At 33.6% G+C, this 20,266-nt stretch overlaps 1 long non-coding RNA gene and 1 pseudogene across 1 annotated transcript; both read left to right on the plus strand.

Moving 5' to 3' along the window:
* The first annotated feature begins 6,420 nt into the window (after positions 1–6,420).
* On the plus strand, positions 6,421–6,626 carry LOC122594713 (annotated as a pseudogene).
* On the plus strand, positions 6,437–7,476 carry LOC122594354. Its single transcript, XR_006322972.1, has 3 exons — positions 6,437–6,676; positions 6,865–7,125; positions 7,256–7,476. It is a non-coding gene; the product is annotated as an uncharacterized LOC122594354 (long non-coding RNA).
* The last annotated feature ends 12,790 nt before the right edge of the window (positions 7,477–20,266 follow it).

The raw sequence follows: 20,266 nt of genomic DNA on the forward strand, positions 1-20,266 counted from the left end.
TGAATGACTTTACTAGGGTTTCTAGATCCTTCTATTCGAATGAATGAATCAAAGTGTGGTTTTCTGTTTAAATTACATCTTCACCCTTTTGCTTACTTTAAAGTGTTTGTGTTTTTTTTTGGCTTCTCCGATGTTACCTTTTCTACTCTATATATCTTTTGGACTAGTTTCCAGTTTTGTTTCTTTCAAATAAATTCATAAAAATATTTATACGTTTTCTCTTAAAAACCAACTCTGTAAACTTGTACAAGTATTTTATCTTAACTCCTTAATAAGCATTTTATCTTTCTTTTTTTCCATAAACTTTTCAACTTTTGATAACATCAATATGTCCCTAAATTTTATATCATTACATCTCACATTAATCTACAAAAAAATACTTCAAACAATTCCGTAGAATCGCACAGGCATGCGTCTAGTCCATTAAATCCAACTCTAAAAACTTTATGTTAACTATACAATTATTTGATGCTTCATAATTACAACCATTAGAGTTGTATTTAGCAATACCCATTATTTAATTGCAATAACCATGCTCACAATTGTTGTTTTGTCACAGTTAAATCATTTTGTATATTATAACAACGAAATCAACTATAAGGACATGTTTGAGATACAAGAATCGGGATGTGGACGAACTTGAAAACCATACTAAGTACAGAGATGTAATCGAAACAAAATGACAATCATAAGACAAAAACTTAAAAAACAACAAAGAAAATAGACTACTTGTAATATACTTTTAAAATATATTTTTATAATGATGTAGAAAAAAAAAGAGTAATTCGATGGGAACCCCTGTACCTATGTACTATTTGGTACCCGCTAATTCCTCAGGCAAGTGTCCAGGTAACCTTCAAGCACTTAATAATCCCCTGATTATCTCAAGTTTTTCTTTGGCAAGACTAGAACCCAGGATCCCTCCCGAAAAGTGACGGCTGGTGGCCAATGGGCTATTACCCAATGACTACTTTTATAATGATGTATGGCTATTATTAATGTGCAAAACCTTCGGGTCTTATGTATCATTTTGGTACTTAGAGTACACACCGCATAAAATTCATGACCGGTGAAACCATCCTCACATATGGATTATAATATATAATGTTTCCATTCTTTTTGACAAATTTGAAAAATAGAGTACACACCCCATAAAACTTCACTCGATCTGTTTTTTTGGAAGGAAAGAAGACGATTATGATTTTCGGTTTATAGAAGAGAAAAAAGATTTGTATAAATAGTGAAAGAAAGAAACCCAAGTTTACTGGGGTTTCTACATCTTTCTATTCAAACAAATCAAAGTGTATTTTTTTTAAATTACATCTTCACCCTTTGCTTACTTTAAAGTGTTAGAGTTTTTTTTTTTTTTTTTCTTTTTTGATGTTTACCTTTTTTACTCTATATTTTTTGGATTAGTTTACAGTTTTATATATGTTTTTTTTTGTTGTGTTTATTTTCCTTTAGATAAATTCATAAAAATTATTTATACGTGTTCTATTATGGAAACTTTGTACAATTATTTTATCTTAATTTTATCTTAATTCCTTAATAAGCATTTTATCCTTTTTTTTTTCGTTAAACTTTTCAACTTTTGATAAGATCAATATGTCACTATACATTTTACTTCATTACATCTAACCCATTAATTTACTAAAAATAACTTAAGCTACGTTTAGTCCATTAAAAACCAACTCTGTAAATTTTATGTTAACTATACAATTATTTGATGCTTCATAATTACAACCATTAGAATTGTATTTAGCAATACCCATAATTTAATTGCAATAAACATGCTCACAATTGTTGTTTTGTCACAGTTTAATCATTTTGCATACTTTAACAACGAAAATCAACTATAAGGGCATGTTTGAGATATAAGAATCGGGACATGGAGAAGCTTGAAAACCATACTATATACAAAGATGTAAGTGAAACAGAATGACAATCATGGGACCAAAACTTGAAAAACAACAAAGAAAATAGACAATACTTGTAATATACTTTTAAAATATATTTCTATAATGATGTAGGAAAAAAAAGAGTAATTGAATGGGAACCCCTGTAATTATGTACCATTTGGTATCCACTAATTCCTCATGTTAATGTTTAGGTGACCTTTAAGTACTTGATAATCCCCTGATTATCTCAAGTTTTGGCGGCTGGTGGCCACTGGGCTATTACCCAATGACTACTTCTATAATGATGTATGGCTATTATTGATATGCAAAACCTTCCGGTCTTATGTATTGTTTTGGTACTTAGTACACACTGTATAAAATTCATGACGGGTGAAATACTATCCTCACATATGGATTATAGGATATAATTTTTTCAATTTTTTTACAAGTTTGAAACTTGTGACTTGATACTTTTATCTATGAACCCAGGGTTTCACCCCATTTATTCAAAAATAATGATTAACTGGCATGTACAAAAATTGTTAGGATAGAATAGAATTACTAATATTTTTTACGAATTTTGTTAATAGTAACCCTAAGTTGGGTGTTCAATATATAGATTCAAGTCAAAGAAATCGAAATCAAACCAAATCAAAGTTGATTATCTACAATTGATTTGGGCTTTTTAATATATTGTTTGGTTTGGTACCTAATTGATTTCGCAATTTGGTTTATGGATTGATTTACGAGTTATTAATTTTTCATTTAACGTTTTTCCTAACAAGCATTACTTACCAATCTATAATGCAACACAATATCTAATGGAAAGTTTACGCGATATCACCAAGTTCCTGAAGCCGTTTTAATGTTGCTTTACCTGATGAAAAACCATGCATCTAGTTTAACTCTCCCCAATGTGTGAAATCGTGATGGCGAGTTGATTGACAAGGAGAATGATGTTGAAAGTTCTCATTAAGTACTTGGATCTTGAAGAATTACCTATGTATCAGCGATCAGATACATGTTTTCGGCTCTGTTTTTCTCTTTATACTTATGGCATCAAGTGTCATTATTGATTCAACCCATGTGCAAATTGGTGTCTAATCATGTTTCAACAATGTGTATCTCTAATTTTGTACATACAAAAGTATATTGAAGTTTAAATTCGATCTCTTGTGATTCTGCCATGAAACTAACCAGGGTTATGCTTTAACTAGATGATCGTTCAAAATGTTGACCCGCAATCAATTGGTGATGGTGCAGAAACACGATTAGTTCCTGGGTCGACTTGGTCTTTACCAAGTTCGTTTTTTACTTGCATATACTTTTTTTACGTACGAGCTATTATGATAGATGGATGGGTCGGGTTGGCTAGTTTATGTCCCCAACATGTTTGTAGTTATCATTGTCTTTGTATATATGACAGCACCCACATGAGCAAAGGTTGATCACAGGCTTAAGTAGAGGAAATGGGACATGTGTAGGCTCGAGTGACTCTTTATTTATAACTTTCCACACGCTTCTTCAACTTTAATTGAGAAAGATCGACATGCTTTTCCTCCTCTGATGCACCAAATTCTGTTTGGTAGCATTCTCTAAGCAATATTAATATATACCGCCTGTATTCCATCCATCCATGAAATACTGTATAAGTCACCGGTCTAACCAAGTGTGATATATACTCCGGGGGTGGAGGAGGGGTCATCTCCGGACAATATGTATGTGCCTCAACTTCAGTTCGTTTAGATCTTCAGGTCTAAGACCTTCAAGGATGCTTCCACTTTCACATGCTTCATCATATATATAACCTAAATTTGACGTACCAACGATTACGTGTCTTGTGATCAATGGTCAGCTAAATATCAAGAGAAAAACTACTGTGTCTTACGATACCATAAGTAAACATAAGGCAAATTTAGCATCCCCGTGGTATTTAAAACAAGAATTATTTACGTACCCAAAGAAGATATATATCCTATCCTAAACATATATACATCCCTTGTTCTTAGGGAACAAGCAATTATAAAATCCTGCCAAAATTATATATACTCGTGGAAACATAGAACATTATAATTAAAAATTAAACCTATAGCTTGAATAAAGTAAAAACTTCTTGAAACTGATTGATTTGTCAGCAGCAGTGAGGATGTGGGTTGATGATATGCTTACTTCCATGGATTCCATCCTTACTTCCGTAAATTCCATCCCTTCTCTAAAAGAACATCCGATTTCTTGCATACAGCTTTACGCCTATTATTACGGACTCTTTCTTCTATTTCATGGTCCTATTATATTGCCGGGACTTACCGTGTACCACCATCGTAAACATTGGAACAATCCCGATAAGCAAAAGAGGATTGTGGTTCTCGTTTGGTACTTCTTTTTCATTCCCTCTTTTTTATTTTTTTTTGCAATATATATATATATATATAAATAAATATATTGTAGGCGCTAATTGTGTATTTTTCTAATCAAATTTCCAGGCTATCCCAATGTTCATGGGTTTGTTGCAGGCATATATGGATCTTGACTCATCAAAACTCTCTTCAGATGCCTTTTCTCAAAAAATTAAAGGAAGACTTGTTTATAATGTTTTTCCGGTGACTCTTGTTCAAGTAAGATTCTATTTTACTTACCTTGTATCTGACACTAAATCCACACTAATTTGATTTCGAAGAGAAATCAAAAGTGGAGATGATGCTATATATGTACTATTGGTAATTGATCTCATTAATGTCAATTTTACTAACATATTTTTTGATCGAATGCAGCCTCGTTCTGTTCTTCTGAACCTAAATAACCTCAAGCTCATGAACTTTTGGACATGGCAGTATGTGGTGAGTCGCCTTGTGTGCACTGTTTTCATGATAATTTTTCAGCTCGGTGGGATGTATCCTCTTTGGCTTAGCTGGGCGGTCTTGAATCTATCGGCTTCGGTGGCATATTACACTGCTTATGCTTTCTACAGAGCATTTGCAGAAGATTTCCCCTTTTTCTCTTATGTCAGGTTCCTTCACGTTAGAGGGATCTTGTTTGTCTGCTTTTGGCAGGTAAATTATATTCCCAAACTTCTGTACATGCAGAACATGTTATCAAACTAATTAGCAAGCTTTTTTTATCTTCTTTTTTTTTTTTGGATGTGCTTATTAAGTTGATTTTGAATTTGCATTGAGTTGTTAAGTTGTTGTTTGTTGTTTGAAAGAATAATGTGTGTGTGTGTTTTTAAAAGAGTGTGTGGTGTTGTTTAAATAAAAGGTGGGAAAAAAAAACCAAACGGTCATTTCATTGAAATTAAAACAAAATATTGTTTTTTTTTTAGTTTACATTAGGTCATGGCCCGCTTGGACCCCACCACCGCTCGTCTAAGCTCGGCGCCACAGGGAAGAGACAAAGAAGCTAGGAAGAGGCAAGAAGAGAGGGGGTGCTAACGCAAGAAGAGGAGGAGGGGGACACGCCGAGCACCCCACGCCGGGGTTGGCTACGGCCTTAATAGCCCTTAGCCACTCACACGTTCCCATCCCTCCACTTCTACGTTTTGCTTCCAGCAACAAACCTCCATATATAGCATGAACAAGAATCCTCATTCATTGTTTCATGTTGGCTAATTGTTGAAAGTTGCAACTTTATATTCAAACGACAATTTAATTTGCGGTTTAAGATAACGGCACAATCATATTAGAACTTGAAAATTATTTCAAAATATTAGTTTAAGTCCAAAATCTTAAGCAAAAGTCATGTGATTTTGAAAAAGATTATTAACCAAATACCAAAAAATTGATTAATAAAATGGATGTTAAAATCCCAAATCAGAGAGGTGAAATCATTGTGTGTTTACGAAGTTGATTAACATCAAACGATGTCTGCAATTATCACAAGGAATAACAAATCATTAATGTTGTTTTTATAAAAGTTACAATATGATAAATAACAAATATAGCAAATCACTACTACGTTGGAGGCACTACAGAACTCAACGAGAGGTCCTAACATTGAAAACATGTGTATTATCACATGAAATAACAAATCGTATACATGGATGAATAATACAACGGTATAATAGTCTATGTATAAAAGTTTCCTTGTACACATAAATTTTATCCTTGAACAAATCAGCCCCCAATTTTGAAGGATCTACTTTTAAGGATCCTCTTTTATTAAGAAGTAAGATAAGATTTGAAGTGAAAATATATACACATTAATTACAAAAGATTGAACCATATACGCTACTAGAATATCACCCATTGAGCAAACCTCATTAACAAACCTATACCAGGGAACCAACAACAAAGAGCATAAAGATAGAGCTTGAGTGAAACATGTATAAGGTGTGATGTCGTGATTTAGACTAGCAGAAACAAGTTACAACACCGAAACACAATGTCCATGACATGACAAAAGCAATGTCCGTAAGCCATATATCAATTGAGCACATGACTTTGTTTTCCTGTCCCACATCGCTAATGCAAGATGTAGAATGAGCATGAATGGGCTATAAAATAAACGGGCCAGGAAGGGAAGAGGCATACCTTTCTCGGCCTTTTGGCTAAGATCAAGTGTAGTATCTGTTCTTATCAGTTTAATATCTGATATGCGGGTCATCGACCCACTTGATATTAATCTTATTTTTGGAGGGGGAAAAGGGCCGTCACACTAGCTTGCTAGTGGGTCTTTCTTCTGATAAATTGTCGCCTTGGTCCTACACTATCACCAAGGCCTGGCACCCCAATTCATAGTTCAAGCTTTTTGTTTAAGTTTATTTTTACGATTTACGATCAATGGTAATTGCTCATCACAACCCTTGAATATACTAAAAAAGCATTAATGGTTTATTATTTTTTAGAAGATAAGTGTAAATTACACCGTAATTTTAAGTTCAATTCTTTTCTTTTTTTCTAGCTGTGTTCGTAATAATTGATCTCATTGTCTTTGATTTTACTAACAGAATAACTTTTTTGATCGAATGCAGCCTCGTGGTGTTCTTCTGAACCTAGATAAGCTCAAGCTCCTCAACTGTTTGACATGGCGATTCGCCTTGTGTGCACTGTTTTCATGATAGCATCACAGCTCTGTGGACTGTACCCTCTTTGGCTTGGCTGGGTGTTCTTCTTTATCTTTTACCTATCGGCTTGCGTAGCATATTACACTGTTTACGCTTTCCACCGAGCATCCGTACAAGATTTCCCACTTACTTTCCATCAGAGGGATCTTGTTTGTCTGCTTTTGGCAGGTAAATTATATTCCCAAACTTCTGTACAGGACATGTTATCAAACAAGCAAAGCTTTTTTTCATCCTTTTCTTTTTTTCGATATCCCACGGCATTTAACTTTTAATTGTCTGATACTCTGTTTGTACGTAGGGTGGTGTACTCAAGGCTCTTGTGGCAACGGGCTTAATGAAAAACAATCATTATTGGCGGCAAGAGCTACATAACAAGTAGATGAGTGTCTACGCGTTGTGGCGGTATTTTTAAAAAGTGTTGGTTAAATATGGTTGTACCTTGTTTTGTTGCGTGAATGTACAAAAAAAACACATGGGCAGTATATAAGATAGAACTCATTTGAAATATGTTAATTGAAATCAAATTTTGCAATTGTCAAAAAAAAAAAAAAAAAAAAAAAAAACTAAGAAGCAAAATGAAAGTAAGCCAGATAACATTCGTAACTACTACAGTATATAACCTAGTCCAGATAACATCTGTTCAGCCATATTGACATTCAAAATTGTAGGCCAAAATTAAAAGATCATAAAAGGAATGGCATGCGGGTCAAATGGGGGTGGCTTGGATTATGTTTTATCTCAGCAAGGTAAAATGAGGGGAATAAAAAAAAAAACTTTTACCACAAATTAAGGGAAGTCAAAATCAGTTGCAAAAACTTGCCAAAAGAAAAAGTCTAAAAATACCAAATTAGAGCTCTGAAAAGTTTAAACAAAGAGACAAGACTGATATTACATCTTGAACAAAAATTACCAAATTACCAACGATGATATTTTAACTCCAAAACTTAGAACAAAAATCTAATATATTTTGATCAAACGACATAGGAGATATGGAAACCTGAATATATCCACTAATACTACAATATCAACTATTGATAAGATGTAAGTGTCTACGTTAACAGCTTTTGAACACCGTTAATTAGCTATTAAGTAGAACTTGGTTAATTTCTTGTATCATCTATACACATAGCATATACACACGTCACATAAAGGTACAATACAATCATCTACTCTCTCTCGTCTATTTTCCATCGGCCTATGTAGCACCGAAATGAATACGGTGAAAGGGCACGGGAACGGGAAACAGAAAAAATAAAAAAATTAGGATACGGGTATGACAAAGATACGATAATAAAAAAATAAAAATATATTGATTTTATATAGAGAAAGACTTGAGACTTGAGAGCTTATGTATAATTATATATTTATAATTTTATAACATATATTTAATGGTGACCGGTGATTTTGGATTAAACTTTTAATAATCAACTCTACTGCATTTAAAAATATATATATAACTATTAGAATATAATATAGTATATCATTCGTGTTTTTGTTACAACACGGCGAAAATCAATAGTTCGAATAAAGAGAAAAAAAGTGGAGGTTGTACACCTCATTTTCCTTTTCTGGGCCGGGATCGATAAGAGGAATGGAAGTCATAAAAAAGATATCTTGAATTTTGAAATAGAAAAATCTTGATGGTGATCTCAATTGTATAACGTAGTTGGTTTGTGTTTGGGGTATGCATAATCACAAAATGACAGTCGTTTTTCGAATAGAAAAAGCTCATTGAAATCCTAATATTAATTAGATACGGTACGGAAGCTTCACAAAAACGTTTTGGTATATATGGAAACTTCAAGGAAACGTTTCGTACGAGTTTCTATTCTTATGGAGTTTCCAAAACGAGTACGCCTACCTATTTAGAATTTCGGTGCATCATAGCCATCATCTAACCATAATAAAACATTATTAATTAGCTAATGTCAGCCATTTTTATAAATTAAATTTCCTTCGAGGCATAACATCAAATATGTTGCCTACATTATTTTATTCACGATAAATTTACATTATTTTTGTATCTATAAAAATGTAGAATAAATTACATTTTTCGACTATAAAATTAGCACGTTTTTCACCTTTCGTTCCTTAAGTGAAAAAATATCAATTTTTACCTTAAAGTTGACATATTTTTGCAATCAAGGTCCATCCTCTAGGCGATGTTTGTTTTTTTCCGTTAACTAGATATGTGCTAAACACGTGAGGGTATTAATGTAAATCCCTATTTACACACATGAGGGGCTGAAAGTGAAACACATGCCAACTAGAAAACAGCCGGAAACTCGAGAGGGTCGCCTTTGGGAGCGTTCGCCGGTATAACTACGAAAAATATAAATCTATCTTACATTCACACTTCTTTTCTTATTTCTATTCTATTTTCTCCCACTAAACAATTAAACATCATAACCACAGTCTCTATAATCACTATCTATCAAGAAAAAGGAATTGGGATCAAGAAAAAGAACGTGGTAATGGTAGCGGGTACGGAGGCAGTGATGGTGGTGATCGTGACGTCGGTGGCTGCAACTTCTAGATGGATGGATGGATGGAATCTGAGACGACGATTTGGAAACACAATTAAAGAGCTGGTGGTGACCCGAATTTAGGGCTTTAGATATGAATGTAGGTGGTGGTTATGTAACAAAATAATAATTTCCAAATTAATTATATATGATGGTACGTAGTAATAAAAGTTAATACTTTATAATTGATCAAAATAATGGACATGGATAATACCATCGGCGTTTTATTAGAAAATATTGAATTTGAAATTTTGAATATATTACTTGGTATATATTAAGGGCGGAGGGAGTACCTATCGGGTAAGCCCTCAGGTTTTCCGATCACGATCGGGTACGCCGCCGCCGATCGGGTAGGAGTCGGGTATGAAAAATCGGGTATCAAATTGGCTTGTGAAACCGAGTGTTGGGTTGAAGATTAGAACGTCAACTACCGGTCCCAGCCCTCCCAACGGTTTCACATGTATTAGAAAAAAAAAATAGAGATGTTGCAGGATTATACGAAGAAGAAGGTGGGCTCGAGGGGGAGGATATATAATTATACATTTTCAAAGTATTTATTATATTCCCTGAAGTATTGTTATAGTTATGAATGAGTTAATATGAGTTTGAAAATTTTCTTTTTATACCCTATTCTTTAATAATATGAGTACTATGTAATGCTAAGTTTCTTATTTAAATGATAATTATAATAATTTCAACTATATACACTCATTTTAAATATTGGCTTAATTGTTTGTGATTTTATAAATTAAAATATATATATATAAAAAGGAAATTAGTAAGATTAGGTATGTTATGTCTATGATTTGGGTAGGAATTGGGTAGAATTTAGTAATTGTGAGTTGGAAGGTTTTGATTGAAGGAAGGATGAGGTAATATTGGACAGGGACCTCCACCCTAATTGTTAATTTAAAATAAGATAAGTTAGAATATAATTATTAAGAAATTAACTGAAAAATAATTAAAAAATTATTACATATGCAAAATGCTTATTTGTCGTATAAAGAGGATAGCCACATAGGATCAGAATTATCTTTTATTAGTTATACTTATAGATATAAATATAGAGAGTAGTACTACGGTGAGAACACTTTTAAAATAAGAACGACGAGAACACTTAAAAACATCATTTTGTTGCATTAAAAGTCTATAAAACTAACATAGTGCATAACTAATTATTATTATTTAAGTGTTTAACAACACATTGATCCGTTAAAATCGAAAAAATCACGTTTTTTGTTTTGTCCATCCGTCTTGTATGCATATTCATCAAGATGATGCATCCAACAAAAAACGTGATTTTGACGGATCAATGTGTTGTTAAACACTTAAATAATGATAATTAGTTATGCACTATGTCAGTTTTATGGATTATTAATGCATCAAAATGTAGTTTAAGTGTTCTCATTTCAATTAGTTTAAGTATTTTGTTTGAATATTTTTTTATTGTATTTTGTCAGAAAATGTCAATATTTTGATGGCTTTATTTTTTCTTTTATGAACTTTTTTAAATGAAAAATATCAATTTTTTTAACCAAATAGCCTTTTAGACCATTTAGTTACCTTTCAAAAATACACCCCGATATTACTAAAACAAATTAAAAAAGATAATGACTTACTTCTCATAATTCTTTCCTTTTTCATCTTTTCATATAATTATTTATGTATTCATTATTACTGAAATCTATTACTCGTATTTTTAGGGATTATTGTTTAATTTGATGTTTTCTTTTATTATTTCGATCAATAATTCTACCTGTTTGTTTTAATTATATGAGTGATGATTGAACTGCCAGATAAATTAATATTGATTATTATTAACTAATACATCATCTTCTTTATTATTATTATTATTATATATGTATATATATGTATAGATTCATGAAAATCGATAGACTTTTCTTCACTGTGTATCATGAAAATCATTGTGCATCAATACATACACTTGTGATTCGTGAATCTTCATGCGTCAGTTTTACCATGATCTTGTCTTATTTGTTTTGCTTTAATATTTGTTTTATAATAACCAACACCTGTATATATACAGGGTATGTATTATTTGGTTTGTAATTTATTTTGTTATCTGTTGCTTTGTTCGTATCATCATATAATAGTTGTTATACAGTCGATTAAATCACTTGCTAGTCAGTCTGGGTCCAATGATTGTCGTCTAAATTAGTTTCATCAGTTGCCATATTTTTCCGATTTTATAGATAGAAACTTGTTTGTGTATGTAGAAAGATGAAAAAGAGTACGTTGCAGGTTTAGTTTCATCAGTATATCGTATGTAAACTATGTTTTCTATATCTGTCTAAATTTTGCAAACTTTTAATATCCTCCCGATTCTTCACGAATCGAAAGTCTTGGATTTTTAGTTACGAGTCGACAACTATATATGATCACGATTCGTTAAAGTGCTTCTTTTCTTTTACTATATTCTTCTCTCTCTCACACACACACACATAAGTTTTTCGATCCTGATTTTTAGTTACCATGAGAATCGTTGCTAGATTATAGATGATAAAACCAAACAGATGATGCTTGTTGTAGTATTACACTTTCTCTTCTCCCTGCTGCTGCAGGTCTGTGCTGCAACTGTTAGTAGTGAGGACGTGGCTTGATGATGTGGTTACTTCCATCCATCCTACAGTAGAATTTCATTGTTATTGCTTGTGGATGTCCATCTATTACGGGGGCATTCTAATTTATCCTATATATTTCATGGTGCTTAACATCTACAACCATCGTAAATATTGGTACAAACCTGATGAGCAACAGAGGATTGTGGTTCTTGCTAGCATCCATGTCGTTATTGGTATCGTCTCATGGGTAGAATTGCATCTACATGAAGACCATAAGACCATATTTCTCCTCTTGGACTCCATCAAAGAATGCTCTGCTGGTTTGGTACTTCTTGATCATATGCCCCTCTTTTTTTTTTTTTTTTTTTGGCTGGTATTAGTGGTGAGCAATATTATGTATCACCCCGTTTAACCCGAAATCTGAAACAAATTCATTCGGATTAAAACCGGACCAGTTTGAAGTTGGGTTTTTGGTTCTTAACCGAATTCGGTAATCTGTTTTTGTGTAGAAAATGTCAATTCGATTTTAACCGAAAACCAAATTTTATATACATAACATAATATTTAAGTTCTAAATATGTTTTATAGTTACACTAACTCTTTCAGAAACATTGGTGTTTAGTTTTGTCACTTAATTTTTCTTTCTCTAATGTGTTTATTTCTCCCGTGAAAAGCCCACACTGGCTTTCCATCTTTATTGAAATCATTTTCGTCTCAACTTTATGCCAGTACAATAAATTATGGGTGTCACTAGCATATAAATTACAATAAATTTTGGCAGTGTTTATTGAATTTCAGCATGTTTACAATATAACTAATTTCCACATTTTAATAATAGCAAATACTCTGAATTCGGTATGAAAACGTTTTTGCAAATACATATTTGGTTTATTTAGTCTTAAAAAGAAGCTGAACCGGATTCAAATTCGGTTTTAAAAAGAAACCGAGCCAAATTCATATTTGGTTTCTGGTTTTGTCTGTGTAAACTGAATTTGGCCCGGTTTGCACTTTGCACACCAGAAAATGTAATCCTAGAAAGCCGAACCAAGTGCACTGAACAAACCGAAAATCTGAATACCTGGCGGTTTTAAATATTTGTTTTATCAGTATTCTAGCTAATTGTGTTTTTCTAATCCATCAAATTATAGGGTATTCCTATGTTCATGGGTTTGTTGCAGGCATATATGAATCTTAACACATCAAAACTCTCGCCAGACGCCTTTCGTCAAAAAAATAAGAGGAAGACTTATTTCTAATTTTTTCCCGGTGACTCTCGTTCAAGTAGGATTCTGTTTTACTTTAATTATGAGTTTCCTACATAATATGTATGTATTTCCAGCTGTATGTGGTCTTGAAAACAATTTCTATTTTTATTCTCTTTCTCAACAGACAACACAAGTATTTCGCAACCGCTCATATTTGCAGGCTCAACCAAATCTTACATTGAAATTCCGTACAAAAACTAAATTGATACTTTGATTTTGAAGAAAAATTGAAATTGATGCTTCTCCGAGCTCGTTAAAATATATTTTTTCCCCTTGTGACCTCTCCTTATGGTTGCTAACAGGTTGTCTTTTTTTTTTGAAAGGTGAATTTCGCTGGAAACTTCGTGTCGCGATTCGACATCGGAAGGTCTAGCATACGTTGTCTTAGCCAGGTCCGCGCTAGAGAGCTCCCTCGAAATAGAAATGTCTATTTCAAATATCCGATGGGGAAAACCCCCTACTAATCCGCCCGAAGGCACGGCGATCAATAGGGGTAAACCCTGCCCCTTCAGACTTGAACATGGGAATACCCAAGCCAAGTCCTCATAAAGGGACTTCCTTATGTCCTCCCCAAGGCTTGAACACAAGACCTCATTGATAAGGAGATGGTATTACAACCATTGAGCTAATGCTCAAGGACTACAAGCTCTGTTATTATATTCTTTCTTGATGTATCCATAGTTGATTCATCGTCAATCGTACTAACTTATTTTTTTAATCAAATGCAGTCTCGTTGTGTTGCTCTGGACCAAAATAACCTCAACCTGTTGAACATTTGGACATGGCAGTATGTGATGATTCGCCTTGTGTGCACCGTTTTCATGATAGCTTTTCAGCTTTGTGGGATTTATCCTCTTTGGCTTAGCTGGGTGTTCTTCGTTATCTTGAATCTATCGGCTTTCGTGGCATATTACACTGCTTACGCTTTTTACCTAGCATTAGATGAAGTTTTCCCACGTTTGTCTTATGGCAGGTTCCTTCATATCAAATGTATCTTTTTTTTTCTGCTTTTGGCAGGTAATTCTCATGCTCAAGTACATGCTATTAAATAAGTATTTTTTTCTTTCTTCCTTACAAAAGTTCGATTGGATTCTATTTTTATTGTTAATGGTAGGCCTATAAAGCTTAATTAGAAGTTCGATTGGATTTTATCTTTATTGTTATTAGTATGCCTATTCGATAACTTTGATTCACACAATCACACCCAACTTGACCCGTTACATTACCTTAAGCAGTTTGACATGGTCATTTGATTTTTTAAACCAAGTTAAACATACCAAAGTTTGAATTGTGGGCCAAACATTGTTTTGCCAACTCCCTCTTCCAATCGAAACTCCTGGATCTGCCGCTGATCTCCTGTACCATGTTATGTTATAGCTCACTATCTGTTTCTTTTCTCTTTCTGAATTATTCAATATAAATTCCGTCACTTTCAAAATGCACTTTTATGCACCAGTTACATGTTTTTGACAATTTGACCCTAAGCTGGAGCATTGACAAATTTTGTTCATGTGTGGCTTGGCACTTCCAAACAGGGATCTGCTTTATGCGGGGTCTAGGTCTAGATGATAATTAGATGTCTTTTGCCGCATATTTAATAATTGTTGGAGTTTCTTATCTGATTGTTTGCAGGGCGGCGTACTCAAAGTTCTTGCAGGAACGGGCTTAATTAAAAGAAATCTTTTTTGGCGGCAAGAGCTACATAACACCTTATTGGTTGTTGAGACGTTTATGCCACTCACAGTCACTTATTACACTTCATACACGTATGCAGGGTATATTGATTATCATCTCCCTCTAAAGATGTCGCCTGTTTATTCTGTCATGTATAAAGTGCACTAAATTTGATCGTACCTTCATGTCATCAGCCAAGGAAGGGGAGTGCATATGAATCTGCATTAATGTATTTGGATAATTCTTTTTTTTTGGAAAGCTACTTTTGTTAAGGACAGGTCACTCACACAATTGCGGAGTGACCAAATGTATATGGATAAATGTTTATGTCTATTCCCATGAAATCCTGCATGCACTTTTCATATATGTAATACAGTAATACACTCTAGTGTTGCCCTTACTAGTTGTGTATATACAACTAATTTAGCAAACCTCTGAATCTTCACAATCAAAACAAATTCGATCCATAGTAATTTGCAGTTCGACAAAGATGGTTTGAAACGCAACCGAGCTATTGTTAAATACTGGATCTAGGAAATAAAATTTCTATAGTGTTTGGCTGCCTGTAAATGCATGTAACAACGGTACTTTAAAAGCTTTATGTCAGGTACATAGATTATTTGACGGTGTCATCAATGTTTTATTCTGTGTTGGGTGGTTGCTGCCGCCATGGCGGCAGTTGAGAAGGTCGGAGGAGAGACTGGTGCTCAAAGTGGAAAAGTGAGTGTTGCTGTGTTTGAAACAAAACCAGGAGTGATTAGCTGGGTAGAAAGATGACACTTTATGACTTAGGGATGAGATCGGTACGGCAAATGGTACTAAACCCATATCGTACCGGTACCAAACGATACCAAATTTGGGCAAAAACAAGAACCGAATACTGTACTGTAAATTTTCGATCGGTATTGGTTTTTTGGGAAATACATTACTTTAGTTCCATTTTAACTGTAATCAAAATTTAAAAAAAAAGAAAGTACGTAATCATATTTGATACTCAAAACCACATCATAAACAAATGGACATAGAAAAAAAACGCAACAAATGAACATGGGAAAAAAAAAAAAAAACACATTAATAACCAGAGTTGGTAGTTCAGAATTGTTATTAATTAAGGTGAAAAAAGACGCATCATTTTCTAACCAGGATGACTGCCTTTTACGACGTAGTTGTCTAACGAGAGTAGACCACTTTCATCGAATGTGGATATTTTAGTTTAAAAATCACACCACAAATGGATATAGTATAAATGTGTAATTTGTGATCGTACTTGTGAAAGTATTACATGTAATGAACATATATGGTCCATGTAGCTGTTGGTAATCCACAAGCAAACACAATCGACAATAATATACACACTATATACTTCGATTATGAATATGAATATGCAAGTTTGATTACAAAGGTTTTTGTTTGTACGGCTTGTCCATATATATAGATATGGACCGACACAACCTAATAGATACACCCTATAGACATACCGTTTCACTAAACGGTTATTTAACTTCCTAACTTTGACACTTATATATAATACACCCTTAAACTTTATAATATATACCTATATTTAGTTTAACTTCAACACTCCCCCTTAAACTAAATATAGTTTAAGTGAGGTCTTCATCCTTTTTTGATCCAACTTTCAATCACAACAGTGTTGGTTCGTCATCCTCTTGGATCAAATTTGCCTCATGCTCCTTTTCCCACTATGGACATTCATTGCTAAAATGCCAAGTTCATTGCATTTGAAACACCTTATGTTGCTTTTGTCCCGTTGTGCTCGACCATCCCCTTGACTTCTCCCGGACCACCGACCTCGTTCCCGGCCACGCCCAAAGTCCTTCTGGTTTGAGTTTTCACAACCACAATGCTCGCATCTATGGTGTTTACCCTTCTCCTTAGCGTCTTCCTTCATGTATAGAAGTTTACCAGCCATGTCTTCTTCCTTAGTTTGCCTCTTTGTACGTTCTTCGAAAGCCTTTAGTCTCCCCACCGCTTCTTGGAACGTCATTTTATCCAAATCTGCAAATTGTTCAATTGCTGCTACTATTTGAATAAACCTTTCTGGCACCGAACTTAGAAGTTTACGAATTTGTCTCTTTTCATCGAAAGTATGTCCCAGACTGCTCGCTTGTGAAACAATCTCACTAATCTTTCCCGCATAGACATCGAGTGGTTCATTTGCACCCATCCTTAAAGATTCAAAGTCTGACTCGATTGTCTGAACGCGTGCTTCCTTAACCCTTTCAATTCCCACGTGTCCAACCTTTAATGATTCCCAAATTTCTTTTGCCGAAGTAAGGCTTACAATTTGCTAACACCATATTTTTTGGAATTGGTATACCATTACAATTGCCATGTTCTTCTTTTCATCAATTTCAGCGCCCTCTGTTGGTTCAACCGTTTCCCATATTCCATGGACATTAAAAATTGCTTTAATTTTTACTGCCCAAATAGTATAATTCGTTGAATTGAGAACCGGCATTGGAAAGACATTAATGTTCCACTGTCGTTATTTTTCTTAAATCTGTCGCCTGCCATTTTCTTATTTTTCTTTCCCAGTTTCTTTGAATTCTTGGTGTTGAAAGTCAAATCTGCCTCGCAAATAATTGTCACTTCCGACTCTTGCTAATGACAACTATGTCCGCTTCTCCGCTATTGACAATCAAACCCGCTTCTCCGCTGTTGATCTAGATCAATCCCCGCAATTTTCCGCTGTTGATAATCAAAACCCGCTATCCCGCTATTGATTATCAGTCCCGCTAATCCGCTGTTGATCTTATATTACTCTAACCCAATATTCTAAAACTGATAATTGTCTTTGTCTAAGAAACAGGTTTTCCCTTTTGTTGTATTTTCCGTTTTTCTAAAGTACCCTCACTTGACAGAAAAACTATACAACAATTCGACTCTTTTGAACAAAAAGAAAACGTTGTTTTTCTTTACAAAACAAGTTGTTTTGTTATTGTTGTCACAATAAAAGAAAAGAAAAAAAAAACAAATTATTGTTCCTGGTTTTTGAAACAGACCCCACAATAGTCTAAGGTGGTATTTGATAAACTCTTAATTAAAAAGCCATGACTTAATTTTAATTGTCTTAATCCATTAAGTCAAGAAAATATGTTTGTTTTTGACTTAATAAACCAAAAAATAACTATATTGACTTAATCTATACAGACATTGTATATCCATTCAGTCACTTTCTCCATTCAGTCACTTAAAACAAACAAGCCCTAAGCCAAAAAGTCTTTTGGCCTTTTCTCCTTAAACTAATCAATCTCCCTTATTTCTATTTAATTGCAATCATAAACTGAAAAATCAAAAGAAAGAAAACGTATCGGTGTGATTCAAAGAAACAAACTGTTTTTCTTCCCCTGTTCTTCCTTCGCACAACAACAACAACAATAAAACAATCAAATCAAACCCTTGATTTGTTTCCAATTACAGACAGCCCATTCGATCTCTTCAGCCAAATCGCAACACTCTATTTTTTGTGTTCTTTAAATTTGAAAGAACAACCCGGAAACCACTCCGTGTTCTCCCTTCCGATCGATAACCGCTTCTGTCTCTGTTTTTGTACAGCAATAAAAACAGTGCCCTTCTGATCGAATTTCTCTTCTTCCCCGAATCGATAACCGCTCTGATGCCACTGTTGGTAATCCACGAGCAAACACAATCGACAATAATATACACACACTATATACTTTGATTACGAATATACAAGTTTGATTACAAAGGTTTTTGTTTGTATGGCTTGTCCATATATATAGATATGGACCGACACAACCCAATAGACACACCCTATCGACATACCGTTTTACTAAACGGTTATTTAACTTCCTAACTTTGACACTTATATATAATACACCCTTACACTTTATAATATATACCTATATTTAGTTTAACTTCAACAGTCCATCTATCTAGTTTATAATACCATGCCTAATATCTGTGTACGGGTTCATTATATACGCGTTAGATATATTATGTGATTATAGATACATTGTAGAAAGCGACTTTTGATTATATGATAATTTATATATAATAAGAAAGATTTTGACACACCAAACAGCTCTTTCGACCTGTACCAAAATTTTACTTGTTTTGATCCATTAACGCCCCCATTGGCCACTTCTTGTTCACATTATGAAAACATGTTGTGACGTGTACATCAGTTGCAAATATCAAGATCAAATACTCTGGTCAACTTGTACTATGTTCTTATGCTAAATTACAGACCCTATGAGCTATCTCCCCACCTGGACAATTTTGTTCGTATCAGCACAGGAATGCAAGTATCTCGATTAGTCGATTGTCGAACTCTATGGCTATTAATTTTTCACTTACGAGGAAAGAATATGCCACTTTGCTTAATTAGTGGTGGAGTAGATTACAAAAACTGTCCCAGTAGTTTGTTCATTTTAGCAATATGCATCCCTTGTCAGAAATTTTGTCACTACCCATCCCATATGGATATTTCTTTTTACATAAACCACCTTTTCTTAATCTGAAAATTACCAATATATCCTTGATAAAAAAATGACCAATACAGATAAAAGAAAAAGAAATTCGTTGGGTGAGAAAAGTAGGACCAGTAGGGGCTCTAGTAATTTTAGTAGGATACTTCAATGTTTCATTGTATAATTACAAATAAATCGCATATAAATATCCATAATTCCAAGGATGGAATTTTTAAGGGGCTAAAGGGGTTCCAGCCCCTCCAAATTTTTATTTTTAATGCCAATTTTCTTATATATTTTTCAAAAATAATTTTCATTTTACATATTAGCCTCTTTAATAAAGCTAAATTTTATGTCTCATTGAATTCCACCCCGCCATAGCAATTATTCAAGTTCCGCCATTGCATTCATCTATTTTACAAGTCAGAACATACGTCTGAAGTTTTGGAAGTTCTAAATAGCTTATAGAATAATAGAGCAGAAAAGCTTGACCACAATTCCACAAATAACAATTTACTTATTTACATAATCGTAATCTTGAGTACTAATTAGTAGGAGACTATAGACATAAACAATGAAATAAAAATAACAAACTTTTGTCTCCTGATGCAATTATGAATTTATGATTAGTAATTTAATTAGTAGTAATTCAATTATGATTAGTAATTTAGTAGTAATTCAGTAAATTATAAATATCTATACTATATTATAAAGCCCATGTTTACATCTTAGGTTTCAACATTTACTTTCCTAAAATGCTCATATATCAATTCTATATTTACCTAACACCTTTTCTCTCTCCTTAAATA

This window comes from Erigeron canadensis, chromosome 3 (genome assembly GCF_010389155.1).
Source record: "Erigeron canadensis isolate Cc75 chromosome 3, C_canadensis_v1, whole genome shotgun sequence".
Lineage (NCBI taxonomy): Eukaryota > Viridiplantae > Streptophyta > Magnoliopsida > Asterales > Asteraceae > Erigeron > Erigeron canadensis.